Source organism: Balaenoptera musculus, chromosome 20 (assembly GCF_009873245.2).
Source record: "Balaenoptera musculus isolate JJ_BM4_2016_0621 chromosome 20, mBalMus1.pri.v3, whole genome shotgun sequence".
In the NCBI taxonomy this organism is placed as follows: Eukaryota; Metazoa; Chordata; class Mammalia; order Artiodactyla; family Balaenopteridae; genus Balaenoptera; species Balaenoptera musculus.
The window spans coordinates 983,714-998,440 of NC_045804.1; the positions used below are offsets into that span (position 1 = coordinate 983,714).

The 14,727-nt window shown below is 34.9% G+C and overlaps 1 protein-coding gene across 1 annotated transcript in view; it reads left to right on the forward strand.

Moving 5' to 3' along the window:
• CEP112 (centrosomal protein 112) overlaps positions 1 to 14,727 on the forward strand; it is a 437,864-nt gene that overhangs the window by 108,192 nt on the left and 314,945 nt on the right. The gene's annotated exons all lie outside the window — the stretch shown is intronic.

Here is a 14,727-nt window from a genome sequence, read left to right on the forward strand (position 1 = left end):
GGATGTACCAGTTTATCCACTCACCTACTGAAGGACATCTTAGTTGCTTCCAAGTTTTGGCAGTTATGAATACAGAGCTGCTATAAACATCTGTGTGCAGGGACTTCCCCGGTGGTCCAGTGGTTAAGACTCCGTGCTCCCAATTCAGGGGGTGCTGGTTCGATCCCTGGTCAGGGAACTAGATCCCGCATGCTGCAACTAAAAAAAGATTCCACATTCAGCTAAAGATCCCGCATGAGGCAATGAAGATTCTGTGTGCCCCAACTAAGACCCAGCGCAGCCAAATAAATAAATTAATTAAAACAAAACAAAACATCTACGTGCATATTTTTGTATGGACACAAGTTTTTAACTCATTTGGGTAAATACCAAAGAGCATGATTCCTAGATCGTATGGTAAGAGTATGTTTTATAAGAAACTGCCAAACTGCCTTCCAAGATGGCTGTACTACTTTGCCATTCCTGCCAGTAATGAATGAGTCCCTGTTGTTCCACATCCTTGTCAGCATCTGTTGTCCGTGTTCTGGATTTGGCCGTTCTGATGGGTGTGTAGTGGTATCTCATTGTTTTAATTTGCATTTCCATGATGGTATATGATGACATGTGATATGACATCCTTTCATATGCTATTTGTCATCTGTATATCTTCTCTGGTGAGGTGTCTAAGTCTTTGACCCATTTTTTAATTAGTCTTTTATTTTATTATTGTTAAATTTTAAGAGTTCATTGTATATTTTGTATAACAGTCCTTCATCAGATGTGTCTTTTGAAAATAATTTTCTCAGTCTGTGGCTTATGTTCTAATCCTCTTAATACATATTATCTTTTATGGAATAGAAAATTTTAATTTTAATGAAGTCCAATTTATTAATTATTTTTTCATGCATTGTGCCATGGATGTTGTGTCTAAAAGTCATTGCCAAACTTAAGATAATCTAGGTTTTTCATATGTTATCTTCTAGGATTTCTGTAGTTTTGCATTTTGCATTTAGGTCTGTGATCTGTTTTGAGATAGTTTGTAAGATGTGTCTAGATTCTTTTTTGTTGCACATGGTTGTCCATCTGTTCTAGCACCATTTGTTGAAAAGTCTATCTTTGCTCCATTGTATTGCCTTTGCCCCTTTGTCAGAGATCAGCAGACTGTATTTATGGGGGTCTCTTTCTGGCCTCTCTGTTCTGTTCCATTGATCTATTTGTCTTTTCTTTTGACAGTACCACAGTGTTTTGATTACTGTAGCCTTATAGTAAGTCTTGAAGTAGGCAGTGTCAGTCCTCCAACTTTGTTCTTCTCTTTCAATTTTTGTATTGGCTATTTTGTGTCTTTTGTCTCTCCATATAACTTTAAGAGCAGTTTGTCCATAGAATAACTTGCTGGGATTTTGACTGGTATTGCATTAAATCTGTAGATCAATTTGGGGATAACTGACATTGACGTTATTGTATCTTCCTATCCATGAACGTGGACTATCTCTCCATTTATTTAGTTCTTTGATTTTCTCATTCTTTCATCAGAGATTTGTAGTTTACCTCATGTAGATCTTGTACATATTTGTTATATTTGTATGTATTTCATTTTTTGGGGGTGCTAATGTAAATAGTATTGTGTTTTTAATGTCAAATTCCCCTTGTTTATTACTAGGAAAAATGATTGACTTTTGTATATTAACCTTGTATCCTGCAGCCTAGCTATAGTGTCTTATTATTTCCAAGGGTTTTTTTTTTTTTTTTCCCTTCCCCATCTTTCCCTTTGGTAGCCATAAGTTTTTTTCTATGTCCGTGAGTCTGTTTCTGTTTTGTATATAGATCCGCTCTTCATTTGTATTATTTTTTAGATTCCACATATGATTGATATCATGTAATATTTGTCTTTCTCGACTTACTTTACTAAGTATAATATTCTCTAGTGTCTTATTATTTCTTGATGTCTTATTATTTTCAAGAGTTTTTTGATGTATACTTTTAGATTTTCTACATAGAGGATCATCTTTTTGTGAACAAAGACAGTTTTATGTCTTTCTTCCCGATCAGTATACCTTTTATTCTTTTTTTATATATTGCATTAGCTAGGATTTCGAGTATCATGCTGAAAAGGAGTTGTGAGAGAGAGAGCATCCTTTCTTTTTCCTGATCTTAGTTGGAAAGCTTCTAGCTTCTAACCGTTACCTGTAGGTTTTTTGTAGAGATTTTTTCCTCAAATTGAGGAAATTCCCCTTTATTCCCATTTTACTGAGAGTTTTTTTTTTATCATGAATCAGTGTTGGATTTTGTCAAATGCTTTTTCTGCATCTATTGATATGATCATGTGATTTTTCTTCTTTAGCCATTGATGAGATGGATTACATTAATTGATTTTCAAATGTTGAAACAGCTTTGCATACCTGGGTGAGAGTTACTCTCTTTATTTCTATTATTGATGAAGTAATTGGAGTGCACTCTTCATACTTGTATGGTGCTAGAGTAGGAGTTGTTGTTATAAAAAGAGAAGCATAATCTTGTTGAGTTAGAAAAGTCTTCCATCATAAATTCAGGATGGACAGTTTAATTTGTTCAAGTGGGAAAAGACTACATATACATATTATTGAATGAGATGATGTGATCATTACTCACCATTATACTGCTGGTATGGGTGTAAAGAGCAAAGTAAGGAAAAGGTTAGAGTTGTTCAGGGCAGTTTGGAATGCAAGCGTCAGAAGGTAATCGTATGATACCCAGTTGCATTGCCCCTGCCTATTAGAGGGGCAGATTGTATAGGTATGTGTACAATGTGTATTTTATTTTACTTATTTTATTTCTATTTTATCATATATATTTTATATATATATATATATAAAATATATATTTTAATCACTGTTACTCTGTACAATGATATACAGACAACTGAGACCAAAATATTGCTTCAACATCCTGGACTTTCTTCTCTGATTTGTTGGGTGTGTTTTCCTCTCACCTATTTTTTTCTTTCTCATATAACTAGTACTTTTATTCTTTTCTCTCATGTCCACTGTATTCAATATTCATATTGCAGAAAGATGGCTGACTGCTTTTCTGGCTAATAGAAACCCTTTTTCCTTAGTAAATTCTGGAGAATTACTTATTTGTATCAATTCAATACTCGTTGCCTTGGTTTCTTTAACAATTTCTAATATTTTATAAGGATCACATGTTTCTTTTTGCATTAAGAAAAAGAAAAAAACGGTTTTTCAAAAATAGTTTGAACATAGGGGGAATATCTTTATCCCTATTTTGAATTTCTTGTGTTCTATCTTTACCTTTTATAACACACACAAAAAACTTTTTGGTATATTCTATGAAGAACAGATGTGTAGGGTGGAGATTTTGAAAATTTAACAATTATCCTATTTTAATTAAAAAAATATTGATAGTCTACAAATTTGTATTGAGTGCTTACTACAAGCCAAGCACTGTTCTAGAAACAAGAGATTTATAGTGGACAAAGCAGTGTCTTGAGCTTACATTTTACTGGGGAAGATAAACAACAACAATAAACAAACAAATAAATATATACGTTTGTGACAAGTACTAAAAAGAAAAATGAAGGTTAATAAAAGAGAAAGGAGAGTGGTAGGAGATGAGAACAGAGAAGCCATAATAATCCCTTCTTTCTCTGAGTAGAAGAGAAGTCATTGGATGGTTTTGAGCAGGAGAGTGATATTTGATTAATGTTCTGAAAGATCATTTCCTTGAAGTTCAATAACTTTACCATAACTGTGGCATTTTTCATCTGTGTCAGTTTTATGGTGTGCCCTTTGTACAATTTTCTTACAGTATGTTTTTTATTTTCTTTAGGTACACCAATGATGTAAATTTGAACTATCATTTTTCTCTTTTCTACATCTGTTGTTTGCTCTTGTGTTTAAGTTTTGTCCATTCTGGTTTGCTTGCTTTCCACAAGCTTTTCCTTCATTTTTTTTAAAAACTGTATCTCCCACCTACCCATTCTTTTTTTGGAGCTATTTTCATTTTAGTTTTCCTTTTCCTAAGATCTGTGTGTTCATGTTTCATTACTTCCTGTCTCTCAGTATAACTACCTGAGATCTTACAGTTTTTCTCTGACTTATTTTTTTATAGAGGTGAGGTTTATTAAGTTTTTGTGGATATGTGATTTTTTTGCATATTGTAAAAGATGTTCCTTGTGATACATTTGGCATTGATTTTAATCTGTCACATGTAAGTGATTTTATTTAGTGAATATTCTTCATTTGTCTTTTGTTTTTTCTGCCTTTCCTCTCATTTCCTTACCATATATTTATATAGATTGAATCCTGGCCCATTTTTGATTATTACTTATCTTTCAATATACAGATTTCTTCCTTGGCTAGTTATTTGAAGACAGTTTCTGGGTATATAGGACCAGGGCCATGTTCCATCATAGCATGAATTTCTTACTATGCAGGGATGTATGTGAGAGAATTCTTTGAGCATTTATTGCTTAATAGCTGCAGTAATGCTTCTCATAATGTCATTTCTTTCCCTTAATTGCCCTAGCCATAGATTGTTTCCAGAAAATATGGCTTGTGTGATTTTTCATTCAGTCCAGCCTTTCTTTCTTCTTTTTCATGCCAGATTGGGTTCAGAGTTTCCAGCCGCAACCTGTGCATATGTTATCACTGAACCAAGGAAGAGATTCTTTGCATGCCACTTAGTTTGAATAACTGTGTTCTGATGATATTTTCTAAGATCTCCAGCCATAGGTCATTCTCTCCTGGAGTATTCCTGCATTTCTATTTGATCATTTAATTTTGCTGGCCATCCTCATATATTTTGAGTTAGGATAACAAATTCCTCATAGGTTTTATAATTTCAATATCTGGGCCATGTGCATGTCTATTTCTATTTTTTTCCTCTGGATTCTATTTCTTGGAATCCTGGTATTTTCTGATTGAATGCCAGGCATTGTGTTTGAAAAATAATAAATGCTCTGGATGATGTTTTCTTCCTCCAGAGAGGCTCCACCCTAAACTCTGAGATGCAGCTGGTATGGAGATAACTCACCTTGATCCATTCACGGACTGAGCTGACTCAAGGCTGGGTTGCAGTCTTTGTAATCTTTGGTCTTCCGCTGATTCATTTCCAGTCCTAATTGTAGTCATCAACACGGGTCCCAAATGAAAGCCTGTGATGTTACTAAGGGCCCGCCTTGAATAATCTACGGTTTCTTACTCCTGAGTACAGTGACACTGCTGAAAACTCTAGTCTGCTTTTCAGAGGATTTTATCTTGGTTTCTTGGCTTCCTGCCCTGCAGATGTTAAGAATTTGCCAGATGCCTTGAGGAGAAGCTGCTTGTGTGGAGCTCCTTTCTCTCAGGGATTTTGGTTCCTCAGCTCTGGCTGCTTGGCCACCCTCTGCTCTGCTCTGCTTTCCTTGCCCCATTCTCATCCTTCAAGATTGGAAAATGCCTCAAAGGTAAAAGCAGCTTACACAATGTGGACTCACCTCTCTGGTGTTTCTTCCTCTGGCCCCCTAAGTCCTAGCTGCCTTGGAAGTTCTCCAGTGCCTTCAAATAGATTTCTTTTGTATCTTTTTGGGTTTTCAGTTGTTCTCAGTGGGAGCATGACGTGTTGCAAGCTACTTCTTCATAGTCGGAAATATAAGTTCCTCTCCTAGGGTTTATTAAGATGGAGTTTCATTTATGTTTCTAGTATATCTTGTCTCTCTTTGGTAATTTCCAAGAGAAGGAAAGCAAATCACCTTTTTTGCACCATTTAAAACTGGAATACAAAAGAAATATTCTTTTCTTTATTTCTTCCAGTAAATTAACATTTAGGAAACAGGGAGAGTTTAGGATATATATTGAAAAATTGAAACTATCTTCTGAAAGAAACTCCTAAAGCGGAGGCATCACTAACAAAGAGGCAAAGTGAATCGGGTGTATAGAGAAGAAATCTGAGCATCTGAATGTGTCAGGCTTTGAGCTAGAAATTGTACATACTTTTAAAAGTTAATCTACATACCATATTTTTACATTAGACATAATTATTTCCATTGCTCAGATTTGGAAGTTATGGCACCAAAATTTAAATTATATACCTAATTTTTATTGTAGTGAAGAAAGAATGAGATGAATACAGGATGTTGGGGCTGTAATATTATTTAATGGAGAAAAGACAGTCTCTTCAGTAAGTGGTGCTGGGAAAACTGGACAGCTACATGCAAAAGAATGAAATTAGAACGCTCCCTAACATCATACACAAAAATAAACTTAAAATGGATTAGAGGGCTTCCCTGGTGACGCAGTGGTTGAGAATCTGCCTGCCAACGCAGGGGACACGGGTTCGAGCCCTGGTCTGGGAAGATCCCACATGCCACAGAGCAGCTGGGCCTGTGAGCCACAATTACTGAGCTTGCGCGTCTGGAACCTGTGCCTCGCAACAAGAGAGGCCACGATAGTGAGAGGCCCGCACACCGCTAGGAAGAGTGGCCCCCGCTTGCCACAACTAGAGAAAGCCCTCGCACAGAAATGAAGACCCAACACAGCCATAAATAAAACAAAACAAAACAAAACAAAAAGATGGATTAGAAACCTAAATGTAAGACCAGACACTATAAAACTCTTAGAGGAAAACATAGGAAGAACACTCTTTGACATAAATCACAGCAAGATCTTTTTTGATCCACCTCCTAGGGTAATGGAAATAAAAACAAAAATAAACAAATGGGACCTAATGAAACTTCAAAGCTTTTGCACAGCAAAGGAAACCATAAACAAGACGAAAAGACAACCCTCAGAATGGGACAATATATTTGCAGAAGAATCAACAGACAAAGGATTAATCTCCAAAATATATAAATAGCTCATGCAGCTCAATATTAAAAAAACAAACAACCCAATCCAAAAATGGGCAGAAGACCTAAACAGACATCTCTCCAAAGAAGACATACAGATGGCCAAGAAGCACATGAAAACCTGCTCAACATTACTAATTATTAGAGAAATACAAATCAAAACTACAATGAGGTATCACCTCACACCAGTTAGAATGGGCATCATTAGAAAATCTACAAACAACAAATGCTGGAGAGGGTGTGGAGAAAAGGCAACCCTCTTGCACCGTTGGTGGGAATGTAAATTGATACAGCCACTATGGAGAACAGTATGGAGGTTCCTTGAAAAACTAAAAATAGAATTACCATACGACCCAGCAATCCCACTACTGGGCATATACCCTGAGAAAACCATAATTCAAAAAGACACATGCACCCCAATGTTCATTGCAGCACTGTTAACAATAGCCAGGACATGGAAGCAACCTAAATACCCATCGACAGATGAATGGATAAAGAAGTTGTGGTACATATATACAATGGAATATTACTCAGCCATAAAAAGGAACGAAATTGAGCCATTTGTAGAGACATGGATGGGTCTAGAGACTGTCATACAGAGTGAAGTAAGTCCGAAAGCAAAAAACAAATATATATTAACACACGTATGTGGAACCTAGAAAAATGGTACAGATGAACCGGTTTGCCGGGCAGAAATTGAGACACAGACGTTGAGAACAAACGTATGGACACCAAGGGGGGAAAGCAGCAGGGGGGTGGGGGTGGGATGAATTGGAAGATTGGGATTGACATGTATACACTGATGTGTATAAAATGGATGACTAATAAGAAAATAAATAAACCTTAAAATAAAAAATGAAATGAATACAGGATGTTGGGGCTGTAATATTATTTAATGCTTAAACTTTATTTTAAATGTTTATCTTAGAATGAGTATAAAAGGATACTGTTTGGAACATCATCCTAATAACCTTTTCTAATTACTGGAAGTGTAATCATTAAAATGAAAATTGATTATCCTTTTAGCTAATGCTTGCTTACCCTAATTTTAGATAAAGTACCTAGTTATAAACACCTTTATCTAGTTCCATAAAGATAAAAAATTCAAAACAACTTAAATATCAAATAATAAGGAAATGTTTTAATTATGTGATGATTTTGAAGACTGTGGAAAAATGAAATGCTTTTGATAAAATGGTAAGTAAATAAAAAAATGAATGAAAAATTTATGCACAAACACTGCAGCTATGTAGTAAAATATTCCTGTACACTTATGTGATACTACATGTGTCACTTATAACCTCTGTATTAAAATATTTGGGTTATGAATTTCTTTTTTAAACATATTATTACATTGCTTTTATAATTCAAAAACTTTCTAAATCTTCAAATGAAGAGCAAATAACTGCTGAGTACTCACCTAACAAGTACAGATTTATTAAGTTTCATAAGGAGAATATAACCTTCTGGAGGCTAAGGACTTCACCTCTTCTATTTACTGCTATGTCCCCAGATCAGAATAGTGCCAGGTTCAGTAAATATTCGTTCAGTGAATGAATGAATGGCTAAAAGCATATAAACACATTAGCCTTACTTTTATGGTAGAAAGCACTCCTTTTTTTAAAAAAAAGACTTGGTTAATTTAGAGGTTGGTTTAGTTTTTATTAGTATGGTTTATCATACATTTGTTTTTCACATTCTTATCTCTCATACATTGTATTTTTTCTTCAGGCTATTTAATGATACAGAATTGTTATAAAGTTAGAGGCTTTCTTAACAATGACCTATTATTTTAGAACCAGATGATCAGAGAACTGGAGTCCCGTGTCCAGCAGCTGACTGGAGAAGCAGAGAACAGTAATACACAGAAGCAGAAATTAATTCAAGAAAAATTGGAACTTGAGAGATGTTACCAGATAACATGTAATGAATTACAAGAAGTAAAGGCAAGGTATTGTCTGAAGTCAGATATCTCTCAGGTGTGGCTATAAAGTACTGATATTAACTCTATTAAATTATCTGTTAAAATTAATCACACTTGTGCATTTAACTTGGGAGGTTTCCAATCTAAATGCTGCCATTTGTTAAATTTTTTAAAGTACCATTTAATATAAGAAGCATACTGTTTAGAAACAGTTGATAAAAATGTGGATACTTATTTGATATATTGAAAGATAATGTATTTGGATTTGGTTGACTAAAAAATTCCATTTTAGAGATTGATTATAAATATATTGGAAATATATTTTATTCTCGGATTGCTTTTAGGCGCAACACACTGCATAAAGAGAAGGATCATCTTGTAAATGATTATGAGCAAAACATGAAACTGTTACAAACCAAATATGATGCCGATATAAACCTTCTGAAAAAGGAACATGCTCTTTCAGCTTCTAAGGTATTGTAGATGCTGGTAGGTGTAGCCATCCAAAGTACTTATTTCCTTTACTCAGCATATAGCCAAAGGTGGTAGAAGCTGACTACTATCTGGCATTTAAGTTAGTCTCTCCTTTGCTTAGTTTAATACTAAGTGTCTAATATATAGCATAACACAAATATTTAATAAACTAAAATCTGCTATAAATTAACCCTTTTAATTACCAAAGTTTTTAAAGGAGGAAACGTAAAAGTCCAAGAAGAAATGTTCAGTTGTGTTAATAATACATATTTTGGAGTAACTCTATACATTATTATTATTATTTTGAAATCTTGGTTATGCTTTAGTTTTCCTGCCATCACATATGCTCATATGAGCCCACAGACACCCTCGGGGCACCCACACACTTTTGTGTTAGATAAGTGAAACTTTCTGCAAAGAAAATCCTATAGCCTCAATACTAAAATAGTCAATTACTTGATATTTCATGAATTAAATATTCCAGTGGATTTGGTTTTAAAATGAAAATTTAAAAAGTTTTCTGTATGTCTATTCTTTTTACATCAGTATTATATTTTCATAACTTTAAATGCCATGCAGTACTTAATTTATCTTTTTACTTTAAAAGATTTTTTAACTTAAAATTTTTTAAAAATTCAGATTTATAGGTAATTTTAATTCTAACTGAAGCTTCCGGTGGGGGGAAAAAGTTAAATTTATTCAACCAGAAGTTTGTAGGATGGTAGAAAAATCAAAGTTTCATTTTTTTATTATTTTCTTAAAATCTTTTTAGGCATCTGGTATGATTAAAGAATTAGAACAGAACATCTGTCAATTAAAACAGCAGTTACAGGAATTAGAACTTGAAAGAAAGCAACAATTAAAGGTGAGTCCTGTATTTTTACACAGAATAATGGCTAAAACTCACCTTTCCTTTTCTTGGTGTATACATATAAATGAGAGTCGATGAAAAAAACTCAGAAATGCAGGTAGCCATTTCTGATTCTTTTATTGCACTGTATCATTTTTCATCTTATTTACTTTAACAAAAGTAGATGCTAGACAGTTACAGAAAGATAGAGAAGATGAAAAGGCAGAGGGCTATGTACCAGATGAAGGAACAAGAAAAAACCCCAGAAAAACAACTAAATGAAGTGGAGATAGGCAACCTTCCAGAAAAAGAATTCAGAATAATGATAGTGAAGATGATCCAGGACCTCGGAATAAGAATGGAGGCAAAGATTGAGAAGATGCAAGAAATGATTAACAAAGACCTAGAAGAATTAAAGAACAAACAAACAGAGATGACCAATACAATAACTGAAATGAAAACTACACTAGAAGGAATCAATAGCAGAATAACTGAGGCAGAAGAACGGATAAGTGACCTGGAAGACAGAATGGTGGAATTCACTGCTGCGGAACAGACTAAAGAAAAAAGAATGAAAAGAAATGAAGACAGCCTAAGAGACCTCTGGGACAACATTAAACGCAACAACATTCGCATTATAGGGGTCCCAGAAGGAGAAGAGAGAGAGAAAGGACCAGAGAAAATATTTGAAGAGATTATAGTCGAAAACTTCCCTAACATGGGAAAGGAAATAGCCACCCAAGTCCAGGAAGCGCAGAGAGTCCCATACAGAATAAACCCAAGGAGAAACACGCCGAGACACATAGTAATCAAAGTGGCAAAAATTAAAGACAAAGAAAAATTATTGAAAGCAGCAAGGGAAAAACGACAAATAACATACAAGGGAACTCCCATAAGGTTAACAGCTGATTTCTCAGCAGAAACTCTACAAGCCAGAAGGGAGTGGCATGATATACTTAAAGTGATGAAAGGGAAGAACCTACAACCAAGATTACTCTACCCGGCAAGGATCTCATTTAGATTTGATGGAGAAATCAAAAGCTTTGCAGACAAGCAAAAGCTCAGAGAATTCAGCACCACCAAACCAGCTCTACAACAAATGCTAAAGGAACTTCTCTAAGTGGGAAACACAAGAGAAGAAAAGGACCTACAAAAACAAACCCAAAACAATTAAGAAAATGGTCATAGGAACATACATATCGATAATTACCTTAAACGTGAATGGATTAAATGCTCCAACCAAAAGACATAGACTGGCTGAATGGATACAAAAACAAGACCCATATATATGCTGTCTACAAGAGACCCACTTTAGACCTAGGGACACATACAGACTGAAAGTGAGGGGATGGAAAAAGATACTCCATGCAAATGGAAATCAAAAGAAAGCTGGAGTAGCTATACTCATATCAGATAAAATAGACTTTAAAATAAAGAATGTTACAAGAGACAAGGAAGGACACTACATAATGATCCAGGGATCAATCCAAGAAGAAGATATAACAATTATAAATAGATATGCACCCAACATAGGAGCACCTCAATACATAAGGCAACTGCTAACAGCTATAAAAGAGGAAATTGACAGTAACACAATAATAGTGGGGGACTTTAACACCTCACTTACACCAATGGACAGATCATCCAAAATGAAAATAAATAAGGAAACAGAAGCTTTAAATGACACAATAGACCAGATAGATTTAATTGATATATATATAGGACATTCCATCCAAAAACAGCAGATTGCACGTTCTTCTCAAGTGCGCACGGAACATTCTCCAGGATAGATCACATCTTGGGTCACAAATCAAGCCTCAGTAAATTTAAGAAAATTGAAATCATATCAAGCATCTTTTCGGACCACAACGCTATGAGATTAGAAATGAATTACAGGGAAAAAAATGTAAAAAGGACAAACACATGGAGGCTAAACAATACGTTACTAAATAACCAAGAGATCACTGAAGAAATCAAAGAGGAAATAAAAAAATACCTAGAGACAAATGACAATGAAAACACGACGACCCAAAACCTATGGGATGCAGCAAAAGCGGTTCTAAGAGGGAAGTTTATAGCTATACAAGCCTACCTAAAGAAACAAGAAAAATCTCAAGTAAACAATCTAACCTTACACCTAAAGAAACTAGAGAAAGAAGAACAAACAAAACCCAAAGTTAGCAGAAGGAAAGAAATCATAAAGATCAGAGCAGAAATAAATGAAATAGAAACAAAGAAAACAATAGCAAAGATCAATAAAACTAAAAGTTGGTTCTTTGAGAAGATAAACAAAATTGATAAGCCATTAGCCAGACTCATCAAGAAAAAGAGGGAGAGGACTCAAATCAATAAAATCAGAAATGAAAAAGGAGAAGTTACAACAGACACTGCAGAAATACAAAGCATCCTAAGAGACTACTACAAGCAACTTTATGCCAATAAAATGGACAACCTGGAAGAAATGGACAAATTCTTAGAAAGGTATAACCTTCCCAGACTGAATCAGGAAGAAACAGAAAATATGAACAGACCAATCACAAGTAATGAAATTGAAACTGTGATTAAAAATCTTCCAACAAACAAAAGTCCAGGACCAGATCTCTTCACAGGTGAATTCTATCAAACATTTAGAGAAGAGCTAACACCCATCCTTCTCAAACTCTTCCAAAAAATTGCAGAGGAAGGAACACTCCCAAACTCATTCTATGAGGCCACCATCACCCTGATACCAAAACCAGACAAAGACACTACAAAAAAAGAAAATAACAGACCAATATCACTGATGAATATAGATGCAAAAATCCTCAACAAAATACTAGCAAACAGAATCCAGCAACACATTAAAAGGATCATACACCACGATCAAGTGGGATTTATCCCAGGGATGCAAGGATTCTTCAATATACGCAAATCAATCAATGTGATACACCATATTAACAAATTGAAGAATAAAAACCATATGATCATCTCAATAGATGCAGAAAAAGCTTTTGACAAAATTCAACACCCATTTCTGATAAAAACTCTCCAGAAAGTGGGCATAGAGGGAACCTACCTCAACATAATAAAGGCCATATATGACAAACCCACAGCAAACATCATTCTCAATGGTGAAAAACTGAAAGCATTTCCTCTAAGATCAGGAACGAGACAAGGATGTCCACTCTCACCACTATTATTCAACATAGTTCTGGAAGTCCTAGCCACGGCAATCAGAGAAGAAAAAGAAATAAAAGGAATACTAATTGGAAAAGAAGAAGTAAAACTGTCACTGTTTGCGGATGACATGATACTATACATAGAGAATCCTAAAACTGCCACCAGAAAACTGCTAGAGCTAATTAATGAATATGGTAAAGTTGCAGGATACAAAATTAATGCACAGAAATCTCTTGCATTCCTATACACTAATGATGAAAAATCTGAAAGAGAAATTATGGAAACACTCCCATTTACCATTGCAACAAAAAGAATAAAATACCTAGGAATAAACCTACCTAGGGAGACAAAAGACCTGTATGCAGAAAACTATAAGACACTGATGAAAGAAATTAAAGATGATACCAACACATGGAGAGATATACCATGTTCTTCGATTGGAAGAATCAACATTGTGAAAATGAGTATACTACCCAAAGCAATCTACAGATTCAATGCAATCCCTATCAAATTACCAATGGCATTTTTTACGGAGCTAGAACAAATCATCTTAAAATTTGTATGGAGACACAAAAGACCCCGAATAGCCAAAGCAGTCTTGAGGGAAAAAAATGGAGCTGGAGGAATCAGACTCCCTGACTTCAGACTATACTACAAAGCTACAGTAATCAAGACAATATGATACTGGCACAAAAACAGAAACATAGATCAATGGAACAAGATAGAAAGCCCAGAGATTAACCCACGCACCTATGGTAAACTAATGTATGACAAAGGAGGCAAAGATATACAATGGAGAAAAGACAGTCTCTTCAATAAGTGGTGCTGGGAAAACTGGACAGCTACATGTAAAAGAATGAAATTAGAATACTCCCTAACACCATACACAAAAATAAACTCAAAATGGATTAGAGACCTAAATATAAGACTGGACACTATAAAACTCTTAGAGGAAAACATAGGAAGAACACTCTTTGACATAAATCACAGCAAGATCTTTTTTGATCCACCTCCTAGAGTAATGGAAATAAAAACAGAAATAAACAAGTGGGACCTAATGAAACTTCAAAGCTTTTGCACAGCAAAGGAAACCATAAACAAGACGAAAAGACAACCCTCAGAATGGGAGAAAATATTTGCAAATGAATCAACGGACAAAGGATTAATCTCCAAAATATATAAACAGCTCATTCAGCTCAATATCAAAGAAACAAACACCCCAATCCAAAAATGGGCAGAAGACCTAAATAGACATTTCTCCAAAGAAGACATACACACGGCCACGAAGCACATGAAAAGATGCTCAACATCACTAATTATTAGAGAAATGCAAATCAAAACTACAATGAGGTATCACCTCACTCCTGTTAGAATGGGCATCATCAGAAAATCTACAAACAACAAATGCTGGAGAGGGTGTGGAGAAAAGGGAAACCTCTTGCACTGTTGGTGGGAATGTAAATTGATACAGCCACTATGGAGAACAATATGGAGGTTCCTTAAAAAACTAAAAAT